This window comes from Protopterus annectens, chromosome 1.part1 (assembly GCF_019279795.1).
Source record: "Protopterus annectens isolate FY-2018-M chromosome 1.part1, PAN1.0, whole genome shotgun sequence".
Taxonomy (NCBI): Eukaryota; Metazoa; Chordata; order Ceratodontiformes; family Protopteridae; genus Protopterus; species Protopterus annectens.
Genome location: NC_056726.1, coordinates 1,669,864,641 through 1,669,890,943, shown reverse-complemented (window position 1 = coordinate 1,669,890,943; position 26,303 = coordinate 1,669,864,641).

The window sequence follows — 26,303 nt, the reverse complement described above, 5'->3', positions numbered from 1 at the left end:
AGATGACATACCAGTGGAAGCATGGAGGTGCTTAGGTAAAATGGCAGTGGATTTTCTAACCAGATTGTTTAATGAAATTTTGGAAAGTCAGAGGATGCCTGAGGAGTGGAAAACAAGTGTTTAGTACCTATCTATAAGAATAAGGGTGATGTGCAGAGCTGCAGTAACTACAGAGGGATAAAACTGATCAGTCATAGCTTGAAGTTATGGGAAAGAGTAGTGGAAGCTAGGTTAAGAAGGGAGGTGATGATTAGTGATCAGCAGTATGGTTTCATGCCAAGAAAGAGCACTACAGATGCAATATTTGCTCTGAGAGTGTTGTTGGAGAAATACAGAGAAGGTGAGAAGGAGTTGCATTGTGTCTTTGTGGACTTAGAGAAAGCATATGACAGGGTGCCTAGAGAGGAGTTGTGGTATTGTATGAGGAAGTCGGGAGTGGCAGAGACATATGTAAGAGTGGTAAAGGATATGTACGAGGGTAGTGTGACATTGGTGAGGACTGCGGTGGGAGTGACAGATACATTTAAGGTGGAGGTGGGATTACATCAAGGATCAGCTCTGAGCCCTTTCTTATTTACAGTAGTGATGGACAGGTTGACAGATGAGATCAGACAGGAGGCCCCGTGGAGTATGATGTTTGCAGATGATATTGTGATATGTAGTGAGAGTAGGGACCAGGTTGAGGAGACCCTGGAGAGGTGGAGATATGCTTTAGAGAGGAGAGGAATGAAGGTCAGCAGGGCTAAAACAGAATACATGTGTGTAAATGTGAGGGAGGGTAGAGGAATGGTGAGAATGCAGGGAGTAGAGTTTGTAAAGGTGGATGAGTTTAAGTACTTGGGATCAACAGTTCAGAGTAATGGTGAGTGTGGAAGAGAGGTGAAGAAGAGAGTAAAGGCAGGGTGGAATGGGTGGAGAAGAGTGCCAGGAGTGTTTTGTGATAGATGGGTACCAGTAAGAGTGAAAGGGAAGGTCTACAAGAGCGTAGTCAGACCAGCTATGTTATATGGGTTGGAGACGGTGACATTGATGAATAGGCAGGAGTCAAAGTTGGATGTGGCAGAGTAAAAGATGTTAAGATTTGCACTGGGTGTGACTAGGATGGACAAGATTAGGAATCATTAGAGTGTCAGCTCAGGTTGGACAGTTTGGAGATAAAGCAAGAGAGGTGAGATTGCTTTGGTTTGGACATGTGCTGAGGAGGGATGCTGTGTATATTGGGAAAAGGATGCTAAGGATGGAGCTGCCAGGTGAGAGGAAAAGAGGAAGGCCTAAGATAAGTTTTATTTATGTGTTGACAGAGGACATACAGGTGGTTGGTGGGAAAGAGCATGATGCAGAGGACATGAAGAAATGGAAACAGAAGATCCACTGTGGCAACCCCTAATGGGAACAGCCGAAAGAAGATGATGACTATTCTCAGCAGGCCCACAGCATGCAGACACACAGACACCTGGAACACAACCAGAATACAGTACATGACACTACAGTCAGTCAGCAGTACTAACAGCAATAGTGCATCATGGCTAACAAGGTACATACACCTCGATATGTACCTATAACTACTGCCAGCAGACAGCACCTTACACAGCATGACATTGCTACACTATACTATAGTCACCCAATGCATCAGACCCATATGACTATGTCTGTACATCGATGGTATGGATAACAGGGTTTTGGCACAAGTATCATCAAATGCACAGGGTGTGCTGCTGAATTGCCATGGCTGACAGCATATGTGTGTGTGTGTGTGTGTGTGTGTGTGTGTGTGTGTGTGTGTGTGTGTGTGTGTGTGTGTGTGTGTGTGAAGGGGGAATGTTCAACTGGGCCATGCAGAGGAGCTGTGCATGTCAGGTGGTGAGTGGCCTGTGATAGGGATGTGTGTAAGTATTTGTTTGCACACCATCAAGTGATGTGGCTGCCCAACACAGGGCTATTTTGGACAATCGTGGACCATACATTGCAGGATGTATGGTTCACCATCTCCCAGCAGTGATGAGTTAACTGGTTCTGCCAGGAGTATCACTGGGACCACCAGTCCCAAGGACAGATGCATTACTACTCCCTGATGGTGACTGCTGTCTGTTGGATCTGCATCCCTGATGGGACTGGCCAGGACAACATGCCTATGGCCGGCTCTGTTGTGGTGTGGGTAGCACCCTCCCTATGATAGTGCTGTTGGTACTGCCACTAATGGACTGTGAATGTGCACAGCCACATGGGCTCAAAGCTGATCCTGTTACTGACCTACGTCTACCTGGCCGATGCCCTATTCCAACCACTTGCTCAAGCTCAGACATTGCACGGTTGAGTAGTGACAATTTCTCACCACACTGTCTATCCATGACATCAGCAAGGTGACGTATGGCATCACAAATGCCATGGAGGTCATCACACATGACAGGGAGTGATGCATTCATGACCCTGAGCATCTGTTTGGTGTTGCAGTCAGTATGCGCCTGTGTCTCCAAGACAGACTGTAACATGTGTCTGGTAACACCTGCTGCGGCACTTGTGACAGGGGCTTGATGGGCATCAGTCCTCTGTCGAGCACCCCGTCCATCTGCCAGTGTGTGACCTTGCCTGGTCTCTGCCTATGGCGGGTGTCTACACTCATACTCCCCATACTCAACACACTAGCCTGTTCCATGCCATCACCATTAACCTGTCCCTTATCCATGGCTGCTGGGGACTAGGTATGTGTGGGCGTATTGACTGTGTGCAGGGACATGGTGGGTGAAAGTGGGATACCAAACAGTGGCACGGATTCAGGCACCAACAAACCCACCTGTGCCTCACTATGACCACCATCATCATGGGAGTCTGCTAAGACACTGACATCAGGTTGTGAGTGGGAGGGACACCATCCCCTGTGTTCACCTTCGAGGGGAAGATAGCATATGTAAATTAATACCCTTCAGTAGTATGTTTGCTGATACACACACACACACACACACACACGCACACACGCACACACGCACACACACACACACACACACACACACACACACACACACACACACACACACACACACACACACACACACACACACACACACACACACACACACACACACACACACACACACAAACTCCTGGTACAGTTTGGTACAGCTGTGACACCTATGGGCTCTTCAGAGCAGACCTTACGGTAGTTCTACCTGCTGCAAGGATTACAAAGCATACTGTGTGATTGGCCTAGTAGCAGAATGGTAATTATGGCCAGGACTAAGGCTATTGGAGTGAGCTATACAGTGTCACCAAGTGCATATGCACATACTGTAAGAGCTGACTTACTGCTATACAGATCACACACAATGACAAGTTGTAATGCTACGTGATGATATCTGATGAAGGGACAAGATTATACACTATCACTGCAGTACCTACACAGTTCAGACTCACAGGGATTCATTTCAGACAACATAGCAGGACAGTCTGCAATACATACAGGAAACATGCAAAGTTCTAGGTGCACAGCCTCATAAGATAATATCAGGCTATTATACCTGATGCCCTAATAAGCCTGGCCTAGACTTTCACCCGTGTCCATTCCAAGCCAGCATCTGTTTCCCTCTGTCCAGTTAGGACACACGCAAGATCCCATGGGTGTCCCATCCATTTCCCATACAGTTGTCCAACTTCTTCAAGAGGGCTAAACATGTACTCTGCTAGACATGGTGAGGGAGTGTATATTACAGACAGTATATTGTGTGGGACACTACACTATCCCGCCAACAAGTCCTATACATGTCACAGACCAGGTGAGGGCCTTGTGTGCATGATGTGTGAGTGGGGTTTGTCTTAAAAATATGTAGAAACATCATCAAGGCTGGTTGGGAAATGGCCTTCTATGCCAGACACAGGTCACTTATGATGGGTGGGGTAAAGGGATATTGTGGCCTCCTATTTCCTGGATGATATACCCATATTTGTGAGGTGGGCAATGTAGACAGCCTTCTTTACAATGGTGCCCACACGGTGGGAAACTGTCAGTTTGCTACCAACCTTGGTGCACAAGTCACTTCACACCTGATTGCATGCTCAGTACATTATTACTGTCAGAATTAGTGTGGATGACATCTACCACAACAGGGAGAATTATGCCTCTCCTGGCATTCAGTTTGTGGAAATGCTTCTTGCAGCAGTCATTAATTGGGCGAGGGCCTCTTGGGCAATGCTCATATCAGTAGGGGAATGTAAGACAGTGGCTATCTTGCAAACATCTGTACACCTGATCAGCCACAGACCACTGCTTTTCTCCTGTACTTCAGATACATATATATCAAACAGTAGAGGCCCCCAGACCAATCTGTGGGATACATCACTTTGTAAGACTCTACTACTAGAGATGGGTACTATCATTGGGCCAGTTAGCTACCCATCTGGTAACATACAGGTTGATGCCTAGCTCTGTAGGTGTATGTATCCTGGCTGCCTGGGGATTATTGTGAGAAAATTGGGATAGGTAAATGCGGGCATTGTTCACCATCTTCCCCTCATCCCTGTATTTGTTGACCACTTCAGAGAGGTCGACCAGGTTTAACAGGCCTGATCTCTCTTTGACAATACCACACTATGTGGGTTCAGGAATTTTGAGGTTGCCAATGTCTCTGTTCATAATATCCTTGATGTTGCCTTTCATGCCCTTGCAGAGCAGGCTAGTTAGGCTGATGTGCATATGACTGGCTGATTCAGTGGATTGCTCCACCTTTATGTATAGGGATGACAGTGGCTGTCTTCTGTGCAGATGGGATGACACTGGTGCTCAGTCTTTGGTTGATTACAGTGCATAATGGATCTGAGAGCTCATGCCTGTGTTCATGTATGATGCAGCCAGGATGGTATCAGGCCTATGGAGACTTCTGTGTGTTGCCTTTGAGAGGGCATTATGGACCTGATTCCTGATGATGAGGGGAGGGGGGCAGTTGCTGTGCATGCACATGTGTACCGATGATAGGAGGACAGGGGGTGATATTTACACTTCACCTGTCTGCAGCCGGTTGCCTATATCTATGACATGTGTGTATGCAGTGTTATTGACCATCAATGCAGAGAAGATATGTGTGTTGCCTCCAGGATTGCAGACACATGTGTGGAAGGCCTAGTGATTGGCCTTGGTGGATGTGTCCAATTTGCAAGATAGCCTTAGGATGATTCACCTGTGACCTTATTTACTTGTGCAGACCAAGGTGACATTGCTTCCAGTAAGGCACCTGTTCCTTCTTGGTCCTGTACAGCAATTATTTCCACCTATGATGGTATATTGTGTATTGCTGCTGTCCACCATGGGCATTTACCCTACCTTGAGGGGAGATGATGTTGTCCTGTCAAGTATTGCTGAGTCCATACAGCTATGTAGCTGCCCACATAGTATTGTGGTGTGGGCCTGGAGACTACTTCTCATTCCAACTGATGGGGCATTGGCTGTAAAGCTACTTCTACCTGCTCAGAGGAGATTTATAGTCAGTTGTGTAAAGTTAATTTGTTTGACCCTGACGGGGGGGGGGGCAGGGGAGATGGTGACCTGAACAGTGATGGCTGTGTGGTCAGATCTTACCGAAGAGGATGACACTGTAGGAGTGCTACAGTGGCATCTCATGTTTGTTAGGACCCGGTACTGGATATTTCAACCTGTCATAGGAGTGTTGATTGGCTGATCCACTGCATTGCCATTGCCAAAGCCGAGGAATCTCTGTGAATTCATGTTCAGGTGGCATAGGTCATGCACACAATGGTTGGGTAGTTGAAGTCACCCTGGAGCAGGGTAGATGATTGAATCCTGACAGATTTGAGCAAGTCCCAGTAAGTGTGGGGATACCTCTCAACTGCACAGGTTTTTGCAGAATGTCCAGATTTTTGCCTCATAATTTTGGTGTGTTCCCCCTAAAATATGTCCCTTTCTGGCAAATAGCTGAGGATTGAAGTAATTAAATAATGACAAACACTTGAGTTTAAGACTCCACATCCTTTGGAAAATTCATGCTAATGCAAAACCTATTATTCTATCAACTTTCTAAGTTTGTAAGGGCAATATTTAAAATCTGTCCCTTTTTGTCCCCCCATCATTTTAGGCTTTGTCCAGATTTTTTGCTTTAAGAGGTTGAGAGGTATCTGAGGCCTGTAGCTAGCTGTTTCATTAACTGTTAACTGCACTCGGGATGTCTCCCATGCAACATACTGTTTGGACAGCCTGGCTGTGTGTATGTGTATGATAATGTTCAACACTCTATCTCCTGTGGCTTTGCAGCCTTCCATTTGAGGTCTAAACGTATGATGAAATGAGTAACCTGGCAAGGTTAGTGTGCTTTCCACAGCTACAAAGCAGGTGTCAGTAACTCCACAAATGTTGACATCCTCTATGACAATGTACACTTGCATTGACATGGGTTTCATGCTAAGACACCTAGCTCCTGTTAGAGCAGGACATTTGCACAAAGGCATACATCACTGGTGGGCAAAGGCTGGAAAATAGTGTGACTTTATGAATCTAGCTCAAACACATGTAGTTGCCAGCAAAGACAGTGTCACATTCACAGGTCTACTCTGCAGGATATGACAACTAATAATCAAATGTATGCTATTATGTTATGACTTCAGTCTTTAATGGTTTGCCAGTGATGTGCCAGACAATACAAAACTGTATGAGGCATTGACTACAAATATGAGGCAGACATGTGGTCAGTCTGCAAAACTCTGGATAGTTGTCAGGTATGGACTCAGTATATAACATGCAGTTCAACACACACTTTTGCTCCTGTTGTGTACTATGCACATACCCTATATAAGTCTCTTACATTTGTAAGACAAACATATGCATCATAGTAGCAGCATATGAGTCCAGCAGGTCTTGTTGTGACCTAGTGTTTAACTTCCTATTTGACATTATTGCAGCTTCCCTTCTGCATTCCATTACAAGCTTACATGATTGACATACCTGTTATAGTGCTGAAGAGTTTCCTCATAATAATGGAGATGGTTAGGTTTGTGTAGTCGCAGTCTGTCTTTGTGTAGATGGGTTCAGAGCTGTGTTGCATAGGCAGCAGATTTTGAAGGTAATGCTCATGAGCAGGTGATGGCCTGCACAACAATCAGTGTCTCCCACTTGCTACTTGCATACAGAGCAGCTGTGTTGTCTTTCCATTACCCAATGTCTTAACATCACAGTGCTACAATTAAGTCCTTCATGTGGGCCTTGCCCCTTTTCTTTGCCTGTGTGGAGGACATTATGGTGGTGTGGGTGCTACAGTTTCATAGATGGTAGGTGGAAATACCTCTCAGGACAAGACATGTGGAGACAGCCCAACAACATGGGGGACAATGCTCCAGAATTGGGTACAGATTGTAAGTAAGTATTGCTGTTATACACATAGAGGATTGCCAGATTAACAGGGTTTGTCTGGACATGCATTTTCTGTGTGACTTAAAGTCTGACAGTGATATGTCTCTGACATACCTCTCAACTGTTCAGATGTCCACAGACTGCCCAGAGGTTTGCCTGTTATGTTTGGTCTGTTCCTCAGACAACTTCTATTTTTGTGACATCAGTATGATAATGTGAAGACTGTAGTCAGTAAATGTTGACATCCATTAGTGTTTCAGACATCATATGCTTCAGAGATGTTATGTGACAACAAACCCTGTAACACCAGCAACTATTTCAGTTTGTAACACCATTATGTGCAATATGTCACTCTTTCTGGCCCCCTGGCCCCCAAGTATGTCATGCTTTGTCCAGATGTCTTGCAGTAAGAGGTTCAGAGGTATGGTATATCATAATTTAGTGACTGCACTCCTGATATCATCCTAGTTACTTAGCAGACTCCTGGAAGTGGTATGCAGCAGTGGCCATAAATATGGCCCCACACCCTGGACATTCTGTGGAAATCTGTGCAGTTGAGAGTTATGTATGTCTGGCCATTGTTAACAGACTGCCACGATTGTGTAGCAGTGTTGTGTGTAAATGTTTGTTAGGCTGAGTAGGGAGAGTAGAAGATGTGAGTGTCATAGATCCTTTTCTATCTGACTGTGCATGATGCTACAGTTGCTGGTGGTCTATCAGGTGTATATGTTTATAGGGGCAGACTGTGAAATGTCCTGGAACACCTCAGGATTCCAAGTAGACTGTGTGTTGTGGCAGTATATGTCGGTGTAGTGTGTGACTGGCAATCAGGATATGTTTGTTCAAACAGTCGTTCTACTCTAGAGTTCATTTGGAGTGCTGGTAATTTGGTGTGACTGTGGTACAAATGGTTGTGGGTGGACATTTCTGCACCAATATCTGCCTTTCCATACAGTTCCATCCCTGTAGTGCATGATATATTTGGAAATACATGGGTAATTCCCCAGAGCTGATTTGGGGTAGTGTCGTGTTGATCTTACTGTGGTTCAGAAGGTGCTGGGTAAAATGGTTGGAAGGTCTCACTGTTTTTTTCTCTTCTGTTACATGACTGCAGTCATACCTCTCCACTGTCCAGATGTCTAGACCGTGTTCAGATGTGTGGCTCATATGTTTGGTCTGTTACACATAATAGTTGTGGGTTTCTGACAAATCACTGGGAAGATGTCAGCATTGACATCAGTAAATGATGACTTTAATTTGTGTTTCAGACCTGAAATCTATCAGGACTTTTATTTATTTTTATTTATTTATATTTATTTTACATTTGTTGACTGGGATGCTCCGACTGGGCACAGGCCCATTTTCAGCGGAGTCCTGGGGAGAAAAGCTCCACAGTAAGTAAAAAGTTTTAACAATATAAAAATTACACAATATGAAAAAACATACAGTATACTACAGTATGAAGTAACAGCATATACATAGATATAAGATAGGCATAATTAATAGTTCGATAGGTATACATTTTCAGACAGTAGACTAGTAGCTTAGACTGTACAAAACAATACAATAGGAGAAATTAGGCAGTAAGGTATATAGAGTGGGAGAAAGGAAAGGAGTTTAGTGATACATGGGCATAGCCAGTTCTTCAATAAGTGCAACCTAAGTGAGTTTTTAAAGAGAGTAGAAGTAGAGGCTTTAATCCGAGAAGTACGTAGATTATTTTAGTTTTTAGCTATGGTGTGAAAGAACTGAGCTATTTCTGCTGTATTGTTGGCCCTTGTGATACTGAGGAGGGATTTGTTGGACGAGCGAAGGGGATGGTTTGTACTATAGTGTGTAAGAAGTTGGCCTAGTGCAGAGTTTTTTTCAGATTATCTTACAACCTTTTAGACAATGACTAGCTGGTGATAGTTTATTAGTTGAGGAAGTTCTAGCCAATGCAGTTCCCTCAGAGCTTGGCAGTGGTGGGTTCTGAAGGTAGAATTATTGGCAAATTTGGCGAGTTTATTGTAGCATGACTCAAGTTTCACAAGGTCAAGTTTTCTTAGATTGGTAAGATCTGGTGAGGCATACAGTAACATGGACAGGAGGTGAGTTTGGGCAAGGGTGATCCATGCTTGACTAGTGAGGAAATTCCTGTGTCTATATAATGTTGACATTTTTTAATGGATCTTTGTAATAGTTTGTGAGATGTGGACATTGAAGAGTAAGTTTTTATCAATTTCGATGCCTAGAAGTTTTGTATGATCAGAGGGAGAGATCATAGTGCCATGTTTGGAGGAGATAAGTGAGGGATAGGGGGTAGATATGGTTTTGTTGGGGGTGAAATATAGCAGTTTGGTTTTGTTAGGGTTTAGGATACGTTGGATCTCAGTAGTGCATCTTTTCACAGAGCTAAAGGAATCCTGGGTGAGCTTTTGCTAATGATGGAGCAGAACAGATAAGAGTAGAATCATCAGTGTATTGTATAAGTGATGCATGCTGTGTGGATGAATGGAGATTGTTTGTAAATATGGAGAACAGAAGTGGACCTAATACTGAGCCTTGTGGAATGCTTATGGTAGTTAGGAGTGAGGGGGATAGAACACCTTAGCATTGGATGGATTGCTGCCTACCCGACAGATAGCTTTTAAACCAGGCTAACGTGGAAAGGACAAAGGATAGAGAGGCCAGGGTCTCTAGTAGTAAGGGATGTGAGACCATACCAAATACTTTTGAGAGGTCTAAAAATATTGCAGATACAAAGTTGTTTTTATTTCATTGTTGATTAACAAGATTGGTGAAAGAGAGCAGAGCAGTTGTTGTGCTATGGTGTTGCCAGAAGCCAAACTGTGTGGAGGAGAAGAGATTATGTGTGTTCAGGAATTTCATTACCTGGGGATGTATGCATTTCTCAAGTATTTTAGATAAGGGGGATAAGATGGCAATGGGGTGATAATTTGAATATTCATAAGAGTTTCCGCCTTTATGCAGTGGAATAATATATGATACCTTTTATAGTTGAGGGATGTATGTTTCTTGGATCATGCGAATGATAAGAATAGAAATAGGATAGGATAAGGATTCTGCTGCTATTTTTAGGAAGTTGGCTGGTAGATTGTCAGCGACCAGGTTGGTGGGTTTCAGTTTTAGGAAGAGTTGTTTAATTGTGGTGGTGGGAATGGGTGACAGAGTGAAGGATGGGATATTATCAGGACATTTCATTGGGTTATATGTGGGGGTATTCTTGGATAACTGGGAGGAAAGTGTTAGTATGGATTCTGTAAAGTGGTGATTAAATTGGGAGGGAATGTCTTTATTATTGTTGTTTGAGTTAGGAGTGGGAGTGGTAGTTTATATGTTAAATCAAACCATCTACTCTAGCAGACTTCTACACATATAACAGCCATATTTCAAAGATGTCACTATTTTTTGCCCTTTATCTCCCCACTTTGTCAGGCTTTTTGCAGATGTCTTGCAGTAAGAGGATGGTTATCTATAAATATATATATATATATATATATGTATGTATAAATATATATACGTGTATGTATATGAGTATATATATATATATATATATATATATATATATATATATATATATATATATATATATGGGTCTACCTGACATGGTCGACAGTTCATATGGTCGACAGTTTATTTGGTCGACAGTTCATTTGATAGACAAGCATTTTAGGTGGGGGGCTTCACCCCCCACACCACCCAATACCCCCCCTAACTATATATATCAACTCCAGGGTTGCACAACATTGGGGAAGGGGGCAACTCTGCTTGTCGACCAAATGAACTGTCGACCAAATGAGTGTCGATTATATGAACTGTCGACCATGTGAAGGGGACCCACATAAAACTGCTTGTCGACCAAATGAACTGTCGACCAAATGAAAGTCGATCATATGGCCTGTCAACCATGTGATAGGGTTCCATATATATATATATATATATATATATATATATATATATATATATATATATATATATATATATATATATAAATTTATATGTATATAAGAGTAGCATGCATATATATTTTCCCTTATGTTAAATGACTGTAGTGCATGATATGTTTGTAATAACATTACAAATTTTTGCAGCTCAGATGGTGTAGAGATTCATTGCTGTGATTGCAGTGTATAAGGTCCTGGCTTCAACGCTTGGAAGCGGTGACTTTTTTCATTAATGTTAAATTACCATAATGCATGATATGTTTGTAAAGCATTACAAATTCCCACAGCTTAGATGTTGTAGTGGTACATTGCTGTGATTGTTCTACCAGCATACTGTGTTTGAGACTTGGTAGGTATGGTTATTTTGTTACTGGGCAAACAAGGGCTGATGGAGAAAGAGTGGTTAAGGCACTTTTAAGCAGTTGTAAGTAGGCTTATGTGGTTTTGCATGGAGCTAAGCAATACTAACAGATGGTTAAGCCCTCTTAGCTTCACTTAGCAGCACTTACTCCTGCTTACACCAGCTAGGCACAGCTGAGCAGTGCTGACCATTGCTCAGTTTTCATTTTTAGGGAATATCAGACTAATGACTTTTAATTAATCATTACTGACATATTAGTAAGTGTATATGATTTACTTTACATGACATCCCTATATATGCTTTCATTGCATTACCATGGGGTGTGACTATACCGTATGGGCCACTTGTGTCTACATGGGTCATTTTACATGTTATATGCATTCACACTTACATTTTAGACCAGCTACACTACCCAGGTTGACATATATCAGTTACTACATAATTTAAATTTAAAATAATAATTTTAACACTGCTTTCCCTGTAAAAATAATTTGCTTGTTTTTGTACTGAATTAGTGAACGTCTGCATGCAAAGCCAGGACTCTAACCACTACACTATCACAGCATAAGGAATTTAGTTGTATATTTTTATTTATCTCCTATGGGATGTTTAAGCAATGCTAAGCAGAGGGCTGTAATGCTCACACCACTTAGCTATGCTTAAACATACCTTGGATGTTAAAAAAATTAATAAAACAACTTTATTTACATGTATCTGTACTCCTTGTCAGTCACAGTAAGGGAAATTGTAAAGGGACACATAGGGGCTGATTTAGATTATTGCTCCTACAAACTTAAGAAGTGTGACTGTGGTTTTCTAGCAAATTATTTGCAAATCACTTGCGGTTTAAGTCAGAACATGCTGACAGACATTTGGGTTTCTGACTTCATACCCTTCAGGACATATGTGCTAATCCAAACCTTTCATTCTATCAACTTTCCGGGTTTGTGAGTGAAATATTTAAAATGTGTCCCTATTTTTGTGCCTTTCTCCACCCATTTATTGGCTTTGTATAGCTTTTTTTTTTAGGAGGTTGAGAGGTATGTGAGGCAGGCATCTGGGCATTCTGTGGAAACCTGTACAGTGGAGGGGTATGGCCAAACAGCACATTTACGATGCAGGGTGTGTGTGACAGAACCTGTCACATACTGCCTGCATTGATTTATTTCTCCCCTATCCATTTCAGTATCCATAGACACTGAAATACACATTTTATTTGATTTCAGTGTCTGCGGACACTAAAATGATTTTTAAAAGTGCCGTATGGCACTTTTTGAGTGCAGGGGGTGTGTTACATGTGAGTGCACTACTGAAACACACTCCCTGCACTCAGTAGTGTTCATATCCATTTAGTCTTAACAGCAGTGCGCCTTCATGAATATGCAAGGTGTGCTACTGTTAAAGCTACGGCTACACTGACACGATTCACTCAGTGCAGGAAAACCACTATTCCTGCACAGAATTTATTAAATCCAGGGGAAAATCTTCTAGGCAGCTTTGGGTAGTAACCAAAAAACTCATGCATGTTAGTTTCAGAAATTAGCTTCTTTGTGACGTTATCAATCTCAGTCACCTTTAGCGTCTTAAGAAGCAGACTAATCCATAGTGACTGTGGAGTAGTGCTAGAACCCCCAGCTATAATTCGAAGACTCAAAAGTGCAAGCCCTGGACCAAGAATATGTTGGAAAGGTTATTTCTCTTAAATGACCTGAGATTGTCATAGGCTTCCACAGGATTTGCTACTGAGTACTGCTGGGGATAGCGAGGTCTGTATTCTACTTCTCAGTAGGCCACCACCATGCTCTTCTCAGGTAAAAGTGGCTTAGGGGAGGGAACATTGTATTCTTGTTTATAGTTGTGAGTTTGTAGGAACATTTACAGCTTTCATCCTCCATTTTCTGTATTACAAGTACTGCAGCTTGACACCACAGCCAGTCATACAGAAAGGTGTGCATTTATTGTCATTACCTGTAGTACACACTTCTTATATAACTGTTTGGGAAGACTGTTCAGTTGCATGATTCACAGACCTGTTGGTATGAGTGTCATTATACATACTATTCATTGTGAATTGCACATCAGTGAAAGTGTGCATTATGTCACTACAGAACTATATTAGCACACAAGTATGTTCCTTTTTATGAAACCCTCAGCCCAAGGAGATTTCTCAAAACTGGACATAAGTCACAGTTATTCATGAACCTTGTGTTCAATCACAATTATCTACACTCACTACAAAAAATTTATTTTACATGGGGTCAAATTACACAACCTCAATTTCTCAGACATGGAAAGGAGAAGCACCCAAATTCAATGCATAGTGGTCTCATACAAATGATGCTGCTGCAATGTCTACATTGCGAGGAAACAACCTACAAGTAGGTGCAAATGTGACCAGATATGGTCTTCAATTACAGCATGATCATATAAGATGGGTGTTGTGGAGGTCGGCAGGCTTGCCTCCCTTGCAAAAAATGTTTGCAGGTTGATTTTTTTTTCTGTGATTTTACAGTAATTTGTGTGGAGCAACTTTGTCCTTCACCAACTTTTGACTCAAGCTTTCATAATGAAACTGATAAAAAACGAATGGGGAAATTAGTAATATATCTCCAAATCTCTGTGTTGTTTATTTTGTTCTTTGTTGTACCCCAAAATTTTATCCCATCTTTCCCCATCTTAATCTAAACAGCAACTGTGCCATTTTAAGTGCAGAGGAGCTTTCTTAAAAAGGAAAAATAAGTGCATAACATTTAAGAAAAATTATCCAAGTAGCATAAGGAACTATAACTGGCTACTAACTATAGTTTGTGTTTTGGCTTGAAAGTATCTCTGAAGGTTTTATTTTTAGTTTGCACACTAACACTAATGTCGACAATCCTGAAGGTAACCTTTGAAAATTAAACATTGACTTCCTAGTATGCATGTGTCAAGGTTGCTTCTCAGTGCATGCAAATATTACTTAAAAAAAAAAAAAAAAAACATAAACAGCATCCCCTACCCCCACCCCTGCTAATTATGCATACCAGCTGTAAGATACCACAACCCCTGGGGAATGGGTATATTCTCCTACCCCAGAGATTATCGATCGTGCACACTTGTTGATTATCTGTACAGTTGACCAAATACAGTCAATTAAACAGATGCTGACCAAACTACCTGTAACCAAACAACTGTTATCCCTCTTTAGGACCAGTCTACTTACCTAGTTTACAAATAAATAAATGTAAATTTAAATTCAATTAAATTGCAGTGATTAAAGCAGTTTTTTGCAACATGGATTTAAGCACTGTTGGAATGTTGATGACATTAACATCCACATAATCTCCACACAAGTATATGCGTATATATACACACACATGCACACACGCACACACACGCACACACACGCACACACACGCACACACACACACACACACACACACACACACACACACACACACACACATAAACATCCCAATAAAACTATCTATTTAACCACTATTAGCAATATAAATAAATTAATCCTATAAGGCAAAACCTTTAGATGCATGCTCTGTAAAAATAAATGTAGAAATCATATTACCTTATTAAAAATGACTGTTTCAAGTGGATAACTCCACATAGACTTATGGACACCCCCCCACACACACACACACACACATAACTCAGCTGTCCTTGATTTTTTTTAGACTATCCTTAATTCTGCCTCTTATAATTGTCCTGTCCTTTGTAAATCATGGACAATTACAGAAAGTCAGTAATGCCAGACATTATTGTTTTAAGCTTATTATTGTTCTGAAAATGATTTTTGATGCAGACCTGTTGTTCTATTAACTTTTTATGTGACTTATGAGAGTAATATTTAAATATCCTTGGTGTGTAGTGTTTCTCCATATGGCTTATAGCTTAAAAATGTTTTGTTCTGCACACATTCATGCATACAAACACACACATACACGCACACACACACACACACACACACACACACACACACACACACACACACACACAGTGGAGACCACTCTTACCTACGCAGACACGTACACATGCTACCACATACGTACACAGACTCATAATCCTCCTAACCACTACCTTCTTGCATAAACTTACTGATCTTACCATTTATTGGGTTCCCCTATTGACTACAGAGGGGAAAACAGCTTTTTTTGCTGTGTTTCCTAGCATGGTTAACTGTGCTAACTCAAGGAAGCATTTTCAAGGGATAGCACATGAATAAATAATTAGCATAGACCATTCCCACAGAATGCCTCATCAGCATGTAGCATAGTCATGGATTAGCCCACCATGGTGATTGTACAGACCATGTATAATTACTGCAGTGGGCCTGCCTCTATATCAGAAAGGCTCACCATCAGTAGTAAGAGCCCATGTTGAGGCTTAAGAGCTTACTACTGGAGGTGGCCCTTTCCGAATCCCAGTCATGCATTCAGGTCATGTAACATAGCAGTAGTATTATACTGGTACATGGACTGATGGAGAGAACATGGTCACAAGACTAGTATTACTGAGTGTTGCTGAATACATAATATAAAGTTTTCTACTTTTCAGAGCATTAGTGCACAGTAGGTAGAAGAATTATTGCTGGGGCTAAAAGCTTAACACATCATGGATTTCACCCATGTCTTTGACCTTACGTAACAATTCTTAGGACTCGCATTATAACGGATTTAGATAGAAGTACACCCTAGTGAGGTGTTGTCATATTGCTAAAGATGCATTAGATTGAAACAATTGCTGCCTAGCTGTGAGGTTGAGAGGAAACTTTCTTGTTTCCTGTAAGGAAAAAAAAGTATTCTTTGTAGTTCAGTCCTGTTTTGTTCTAATATAAGCACGTTGCATAATATATCTTCTCTGGCTGAAGAATCCATTTTCAGATCCGACTATGTTTTTGTGTGAAATGATTCAAATTAATAAAACAAAATATTTTTTTCTATTACATGTAGTCCTTCCTTAGAAGTTCAAAATACTAATGTTCTTTCCCTCAGTGCATGTACATTATCGACTGCATCTCCTTACACACATCCTATTGTTTATGACATAACAGAGTGTAGTGCTGATACAACAAATTCAAAATAATGCAAGCAGCAGAAGGAAAAGAGCATTTGGGGAAACTTGCTTCTAGTGCAAATGATTCAATAAATCGTTTAATGTTTATGAAAAAGAACGTGGCTGCATGTGTGAACATGCACATCTGTACCCACTCACACAAACTGATGAACAGACAGACTGACAGACACATGCACTGAATCTATTACATCATGACAAAAAAATGACAAAATGTCCTTGCAAGCTTATGTTACTGGCATCTTAGTGACATAATTGTAGTCACAGTTGTTACCACTCATACTAATGATGTCAGTAGAACCATTTAATAGAATTATAGATTTCAGACTGATAATTTTCAAAATACTAGTCTATTTATAATTTTCTAGACCACACTTTAAAGTAAACAGTTCTGTCTAGGCAATGAAAATGTAGATATCAATATGCTTGAATAGCAGAACTCATTTCTTTGGAATGCAGCTGTGTATAATGAAAGTCTACGTAAGAACCTCTTGCTGAGAAACTGATGGGAAGCCGTATGAAGTCACATTTGAAAACCATTTATTTAGGCCTGATAATGATTGTGCTTCTGTCATGCTGTGGGCCTGGGGATATTTTAAAGGATGCATTGAGATAATCCGTTATTGCAGACAAAGGCAGAAGTGAAAGCAGTTGTGAAGAAAATTGGTGTACAACATTTACTTGGATCCCACAATGAAAGAGCATTTCAAACAGGAGCCCTAATGAAGCCACTGGTAATACCAGTGTACCATAAACTAATGTTACAGAACTGTTATTTTCCTCAGTTATGTTCATCTGATTTGCCAAGCATAGCAACACAAAGGACTATGGATATCAGGGGAGCTGGGCATGATATTTTCAAGTCATGCTTGACATAGTTTTCCATATGTAAATTGTAGTGCTACAAAAAGTCAAAAGGTACATTTCTCCTGGTTCAGTCCTGCCATCTGGACTACAGAAAAGTAATAGGCCTTCTGATAGCCCATTATAATGTGAACAGTAAGAGCAATATGCTGTTTAACAGTGTTAGATAGGTGTGTGTACACAACATTATATAGACTATGGAGATACATGTTCTTATCTAACTGTATGAATGCTATTACAAAGTTTTAGATAATTAAGTGGTCACAAGAATAAACTATACAGAAAACACAAGTAAAGGTAATATGGATGTCAGTAACACTTTGTTTTTCTGTTTTTCTACTCATTTCATGCAAGGCAAGGTTCTTTGTTATAGACTATCAGAGCTCCTTGTTTATCAGAGCTCCTGCATAATCTTAACCCGGACAGCCTGTCAGCATCACAAAAGTCAGTATGCATCTCATAATACAAAGTCATAATTTAATAAATGTCCTACTGCATAGATTATCAGGCTGTTATATTGTTCCTGACATTGAAATATAGACTGTGAAGTGTTAGAAACAAGTATTTGTTTGTCAAGTCAGTTTAAAATAAGGTAGTAGATTAATGTTTTAAAAATGCACAGTTATTAGTTTTCTTTGTTTTTGCAGGCATGTGTCACTGTGCAATATCTGTTATCACCCTCAGTATTCATGATGACAGCTAACATTGCATTAGCTGTTATCCTGTTTTATTACATGTTACCTGACACCTCGTTCTGCCATGTATATCATGTCATATTTGCAAAGTATTTTTCATGTTGGAATCCAGACATGGCACACTTTTCCTTTGAAGATTCACTATAGTAGAATTATGTAGCAATTTAAATGACCGTATAATTACCAAATTTGGTCAAATGCCATTTTCTGATAGGTTTCTGTGGGAATAACCATTTGCCATAATGTGTGGCAGAAAGTATGGGAGAAAAAAAGGAAGGGTGCACAAATGGTATGTTATCAAACATATATAATACTATCACATAGCCTTTATATGGAAAACATGTCATTTGCACTAGAGACTGTACATTAAATGATCAAGTAATGTTAATACGTTTAATTTGCAACATTACTGCACAAGTAGTCAGGGTTTTAGTTGCTTTATTTAGCTACCATGGGAGGCATACGGATGAGCCAGAACCCATCAGTTAGCATTAATGTTGCACTATAAACTATTTTCCATTCTGTCTTGCAAACCTTCATTTCTAATCTGGAAAGACAAAACTGCAAACTCAATGTTTAGACTTCTTACTGGGTTTACCCCAAACTATACTGAACACTAGTGTCTACTGCCTTACATCATGGTGGGGAGTCAGTCAACCAATATCTCCATGGTGTATATCAGTTTGCTCAGGCTTTGTCTCACATACCAGCTCTCACACACATATTTAACTCATTTACAAACCTTCATCTCCTGCTTTCTGCATCAACACTTCCATATCAGTAGACCAGTAGAGCTAAAACTAGCTACACATCATGAAACCATAGATGCACGCATGTCTGTCTGTCTACCTAGCTATCTATCTAGACTGATAAATTTATACATGCATATGCCTTTACATATATCATTTTTTCAGGGGATGTTTATCATGAGACAGAGAATATCAAAAGACAAACGTTTGGCTCTATAAAAAACATGCCTTGCAATGGGTTAAAGCAGATAAGACAGAGCATCATTGGTATAAAGTGACATATCATATAGCCTTGAGTTCAGTTAGATGCTTGGCATCAGCTGAAGCTGGCGGGGGCAGAAAAATGAATGATGGTGCAGTGTCAAGTCTCCTTTCTTGGGGCTTTGGGTGGGATGGGGTGACATACTGATTGGGGGGGGGCACATCTCCATAGTCATGAAGGAGATCAAAGCTCAAAAGGGCTGTTAGATTAGGGGAATGGACAGACAAGGGAGCAATAGTGACCTAGGGACTAGGGCAGAGGTGATACTAATGCAGTACATTGTTGCTCACAAAGGAACAAGGGGGAGGGGTCATACTTGTGTAAGATAGCCCCTGTTAATGACAACGTGGATTTTCCAGGCTCACTTAGCTCCCCCTTCATCTGGAAGAGACACGAAGAAATTAAAAGGAAACAAGGCTGCTCAGCAAAAGACAGATAAACTACAAAAGGCAAGACCTGCAATAAATCAGGTATGACTGTTGAAGATGGTAAGAGAATGGCTCTAAAATGTTAGAGATGGTGACAGTTGACAGAAGGTTTACTATCAAAATGCTGAACATCACAAGAATTTTTACTTACCTGGTCGAATCATTGTGTCAAATTTGTACATGTCAATTGTTCAGAATGTCAGAACTCACCACCGCAAAGGTTGACGTTCGTAATAATTTGATGTCATACCCTCAGGTTATTGTAGTGAAGGTACCATGGGAAACATATACATTTTTTTGCATATCTGCAGGGGGGCAAGCCCCCCTGCACCCTGTACACCTCCTTCAAAATATATATAACAACTCTGGGATCGCACTACAGTCAACAAATGGGTACATTTCCTGATCTGCACTGTACCACGTCTCCAATCACTACACCAAACTCATAGTGATGAATCAAGCTTTACTTTCAATATTATGAGTTCATAATATTTCAGTTTGGCATTCTGAAAGTTTAAAAAAGGTGCATTCAAACACACAGTGTTTGAAGAGGTGCCTTTCAACATGTTGATAGTAAACCTTGACAGAACACCCCAGATCCTATGTAAAAAATCAGAAAAAGGAGGTTGATAATGATGATGATGAAGATACCATGCTGAAGTTTACTCTGCTTCACGAAAGGTCCAGAAATGTCAGCCTATATCCAAAGCAGTCAGTGATAAAATGGTAATATTTGTAATTTACTGATAGTGTCATGCTAAAAATGTGTATTTTATGTGGTACAGCTGAGAGCAAAGGTTCAGTAACAGTAAAAGGTAAATGCTTATCTAATTTGTAAAAGTTTATGCTAAGCAGAAATATACAAGTTCAATTAAAAGCTTTCTAAAGATTTCTAAATCACACTCGTCTTTCAAAAAATTCAGTAATGCTAACTTAAAATATTTTGTTCACGATGGTATGATCTTTAATATTTTAACTTGGTCAGTCACTGACAACATACATATTTTGAAAATTTTATCCATGACTCCAGTGATAAGAGGATATTCAAAGCAGTTGTCTTACATGAAGCTTGCATATAACGTGGTTTGCTATTTCTATTAATATTAAAAGCATACAGATGTTAATAAAGTTCAATAATAAATACATTTGAATTAATACTGAGACATGTATTAGTTATGTTTAACTTATTCCATATGAGTGACTCCTCCAGGTGCCATTCATGCGACTCCCCTCTTTTCATCATTCTTGACAAGCGAATTCTTTATTTTTCAGTAAGTACTGCTTGATTTATTTCTAATTTCAGAATATCTGCCTAAATACTTCATCCTTAAATTTTCAGGATCTACATATTAATTTCCCCTCAAGTGTTTGGCAGAGTTCTATACATGCTCAGACACCTTGAGTGACAGTTTTCCTGTAAAAAGAATATATAAGGAAACAGCTCCAGTACTTAGTAATAATAACTATCTCTCCTCACATGCCTAAGGTCACTTCCCTGTGCTTTCTCCTATTAACCTGGTGAACTTGGGCATTCTGAGGCAGTGTAGCAAGTGCCTCATGTACACAGACAACCCTCTCATCGGATTTATGAGAGATGCACTTATATATCCAAATTGGAAGCCATGCACTCTCAAGCCAAGATCAGAATAGCTTGTCAAGAGAAGATCACAATTGCACCACACCACATGCAATACATAGCCCACCATCACAACTCTCACATAAAAACACATACCACACACCCACCTTCACAGAGGCTCTCAATAAAAAGCTACCCAAACAGCAGAGACCTCCAAGGCAGAAACACACTCGACCACCACAACACAGCACAAACCACAAGACACATAGCTCACCTACACAGTGTGCCCCTCAACCTAAACCCCTAAAGCAAAACAGCTTGCTCAATACACTAATCATAGGTGACTTGATAGTAAGGCACACTGATGTCAATTCACTAGGTTGAATAGGAAGGTAACAGTCAGCTGTCTATCAGGTGCCCGAATCCAACACATAACACATGCACTCAGGTCACTCCAGAACAAGTACGAGTATGACTCTGTCACTGCCATGCGTGTGTGAATGACCTGAGATGCACCACCCTGGACTACAAGAAAAGAGACACGGAGGAGCTCTTGGATTATGTGGCCCAGGCAGGTATGACCCTAGCCCTAAGCATCATCCTACCGTCGCCCAAATGATACCACAGTACAAGCAGAAAATGATTAACTTCAACAATTGGCTAAGTTTCTGGTGTCATTCTAAGGGGATCAAGAATCTGTCTGTTTGGGATGATATGATTGACAGTCCTCAATGCTTTGCCAGAGATGGCCTGCATCTGTCACCCCTGGGTTTCTGGATACTGGTTAAGGCTCTTACAACCCCTATAGTGCCTTTTTTAGGCAATTTTCCAAAGACCAAATTACCACCATTACAGCAATAAATAAATGCAATCTGAGGGTCATGCTGCTAAATGCCAAAAGTCTAAATCTCAAGATGCACTTTCTCGAAGCACTCTTCAAAATGGAGAACATCAACAGTTGTGCTGTAACGGAGACCTGGTTTAAAGCAGCAGAAAGCACCCCTGTGCTACCAGGCTTTAACTCATTCCACACCTTTCAGCCCCAGAACATGGACCAAAGATCCAAAGGTGGTGGTGTCTCCATATTCATAAAGAATATGCACCCCTCCAGACTAGTAGTCCAGCATAATGCACCTGAGATACTTCAGGTACAACTAACATTGGGTAAGATGGCGATTCAGGTCGTAGCCTGCTATAGGTCCCCAACCATGTCCCAAGACTCTCAATCCACATTCCTAAGCACCCTGAAAATTACTGGGGTCCAACCTAACACTTTCATACTAGGTGACTTCAACTACCTCTCCATCAACTGGGAAAACTACTCCTGCATCAATACACTGGCCCAATGCTTCCTGGGATTCATCAAGTCCAATGCCCAGGACCAGCTCATTCTTACCCCCACTAGAGGAAGCAACATCCCTGACCTGGTTATTACTAACATGGGCAATTGTTGCTCTACATCAATAGTCAATTCATCTGTGAATTCAGCAAATAAACAGAAAAAGAATATGTGGAAGGCACCAAGAGAAAAAACGCTCTTGTTATATACTAAAATCCATTTATTGATCCACAAGTTTAGTGCTTTAATCTCTGGCAATTCAGAAACTTCTTCAGAACCTGAAGACATGTCTGAATTCTTCCTGGGTTAGATCAGACCACAAACTAATCACCATGGAAATCCACATCTCACCCACACTCCTCGCAAAGATAAACACCATGAAAAACTTCTCCAAAGCTGACTTTGGGCTCCTAAAAACAGAGGTGGCTAATTCACTGCACCCATGTCAATGGAAAATATATACATGACTGCCAAATCATACACCAATGCACTGTACGAACACATACATAAATGCATGGAACTAGTCATACCCAACAGAACCAAAACGGTCTCCTCCAAAAAAATGAAGCCAATCTGGTGGTCCCCTACCATTAATAAACTCTACAACAGAAGGAAGAAACTGTGGCAGAAAAAGGTGAAGTCCCAAGACTGGAAAAACTCCTAAGCTAGGAGTTAATTCCATAAAGAATATGCACCCCTCCAGACTAGTAGTCCAGCATAATGCACCTGAGATACTTCAGGTACAACTAACATTGGGTAAGATGGCGATTCAGGTCGTAGCCTGCTATAGGTCCCCAACCATGTCCCAAGACTCTCAATCCACATTCCTAAGCACCCTGAAAATTACTGGGGTCCAACCTAACACTTTCATACTAGGTGACTTCAACTACCTCTCCATCAACTGGGAAAACTACTCCTGCATCAATACACTGGCCCAATGCTTCCTGGGATTCATCAAGTCCAATGCCCAGGACCAGCTCATTCTTACCCCCACTAGAGGAAGCAACATCCCTGACCTGGTTATTACTAACATGGGCAATTGTTGCTCTACGTCAATAGTCAATTCATCTGTGAATTCAGCAAATAAACAGAAAAATAATATGTGGAAGGCACCAAGAGAAAAAACGCTCTTGTTATATACTAAAATCCATTTATTGATCCACAAGTTTAGTGCTTTCATCTCTGGTAATTCAGAAACTTCTTCAGAACCTGAAGACATGTCTGAATTCTTCCTGGGTTAGATCCGACCACAAACTAATCACCATGGAAATCCACATCTCACCCACACTCCTCGCAAAGATAAACACCATGAAAAACTTCTCCAAAGCTGACTTTGGGCTCCTAAAAACAGAGGTGGCTAATTCACTGCACCCATGTCAATGGAAAATATATACATGACTGCCAAATCATACACCAATGCACTGTACGAACACATACATAAATGCATGGAACTAGTCATACCCAACAGAACCAAAACGGTCTCCTCCAAAAAAATGAAGCCAATCTGGTGGTCCCCTACCATTAATAAACTCTACAACAGAAGGAAGAAACTGTGGCAGAAAAAGGTGAAGTCCCAAGACTGGAAAAACTCCTATTAGCCTCAAGGAAAAGTTGAGATTCCTCATCATAACCTCTAAATCCAGCTATTAAGGCAGAATTGTGGCAGATGCTAAAAATAACCACAAAGCCTTCTATAGTTATATCAAGAATCTCCATGGCAATAACCAGGTTTGCTTGGAGTTACTGCAAAATGGTACCTCCTATACTGAGCCAACAGATATTGCCAGCAGACTGGCCGACAGATTCAATGCCAACTTTACCCTTCTCCCCACCCCCCCAAAGGACCAATCACAATACTGGAGGAATGCAAGTAACCCAGCATTTGTGCAGCACAGGTTAAAGTTGCATTGTCCAAGGCCAATAATACAGCATCCATGGGACCCGACAATATCCCTGGATGTGTTCTGCATGAACTACAAAGTGAACTGGCACCACATCTGTGTGCCCTGTTCAATTACAGCCTCACCTCAGGCTTTTTCCCTACTGAATGGTGCACTGCTAAAGTTAACCCTCTCCATAAAAGGGGAGTGACTACAGACCCTGGGAATTATCACCCCATTAGCCTGACAAGTCTGATATGTTAGGCTGTGGAGAGCATCATCATGGACCTAATTAACAAGGAAATAGGGAATCTCCAAACTCTAGATCCTATGCAATTTAGTTTTGTGAAAGGTAGATCATGCCTGCTCAACCTAGTTGACTTCTTTGAGTCAGTCGCCACAGCTGTGGATAAGGTCAAGGCAGTTCATACAGCCTACCTTGATCTGGCCAAGGCCTTTGATACCATTCCCCACTCAGAAATTATTGATAAACTCACCAAACTAGGCATCAACCCCTATATCACTAGGTGGTTTGCAAAGTGACTTACAGATAGAACCCACAGTGTGAAAGTAGCGGACTCCAAGTCAGACTGCTGACCATGAGTGGAGTCCCACAGAGATCAGTCCTGGGTCCTCCCCTGTTTGCCATCTACCTCTCAGAATCCAGGCCAACATGGAGGGACTCTTGTTGACCAGCTTCACAGATGACTGCAAGTGGGGAGTCATTATTAATTCCCCAAGTGATGTAGACATCCTACAGAAAGACCTCACTGAGACCAATAACTGGTGTCAAAACCATGACCTAAGCTTAATGTCAAAAAAGACATAATTATCCCCTTTGGGAAAAACTCAGTTCCCACTAATTACCACATCAATGGGAGCCCACTGACCACTGAAGGTATTATAAGAGATCTGGGGACACAGGTTGACAACAGCTTCTCCTTCAACTACCACATTGCCACTGTGGTCATAAAGTCCTTCTATGTGGCACATCTCATTGTCAAGGGTTTTAAATCTAGTAAGAAAGAGGTCATCATCTCTCTTTATTCTCCCCTCATTAGGCCAATCATCAAGTACGATACCCCATTTGGCATGTACCTCACTAGACACATGCAACAGCTGGAAAGGCCACAAAAGTACCTCACAAAGATGATCCTAGGCCTTAAACATGTCCTACATGGACAGACTCAAAAAACTCCAGGTATTCTCTGTCTCATATCGTCTACTAAGAGGTGATCTCTGCTTGACTTACAAAGCCATGTCTGACCCAGCTCTGTTAGAAATGCTACATCTAAAGAAATCCCAATCCCTCTACACCACATGCTCTAGAGACCTCAACCTTATTACCACAATCAACAGAACATGCTGGAGGGACAGGTTCATAACCCAGAGACTGCCTATGCTCTGGAATAGACTTCCCATACATGTCAAGCAGGGGGTCCCCATTCACATGGTCGACTTTTTAGAAAGTCGACTTTCATATGGCCGAGACCATATGATTGACTTTTGAAAAGCCGACCATGGGGAACCGCCATTTCCGTACAGTGCAGAATGGGAAAATTTCCCTCTTCTACACTGTAGCGCAATCTTGGAGTTGGTATATGAAAGTTATGGGCAGTAACAGTTTAAGATAAGTGTTTGTTGTGTTATATGTGTTTATTTTACATGGTTGGCTTTCCAAAAGTCGATCATATGGTCTTGGCCATATGAAAGTCGACTTTCTGAAAAGTCGACCATATAAAGTAGACACCAAGCAGAGCACCTCACTGGCCCTCTTCAAGAAAAATCTTGAT